This window comes from Aplysia californica, unplaced genomic scaffold (genome assembly GCF_000002075.1).
Source record: "Aplysia californica isolate F4 #8 unplaced genomic scaffold, AplCal3.0 scaffold00216, whole genome shotgun sequence".
Taxonomy (NCBI): Eukaryota; Metazoa; Mollusca; class Gastropoda; order Aplysiida; family Aplysiidae; genus Aplysia; species Aplysia californica.
Window position 1 is genome coordinate 662,120 of NW_004797486.1, and position 329 is coordinate 662,448.

Sequence of the window (329 nt, forward strand, 5' to 3'; positions counted from 1 at the left end):
TGGTTATTCAAAGTTTTTGGGTTGTCAATATCCTCAATCCTACGAAACAAAATTTTGTTTTCTGTTTCGCCTTCAGCTTTTTAGTTCCAGTGAAGAAGACGATAGATCTACCTACGTACATAATTTCAACAGATATTTACATAGTAACATAGGCCTACGGTGACCAAGGACCTTAGAATCTATTTTTGTAACCTCCCTGGTGGTGACTTAGATCTCAATTATTCTCAAGTCCCTATATAGTATACTATCTCATTCCACTGAATGTAGGCTTAGGCCTAATCAATAATATAAATAGCCAGATGCGACCAAAATCCCCATAAAAGTGGTAT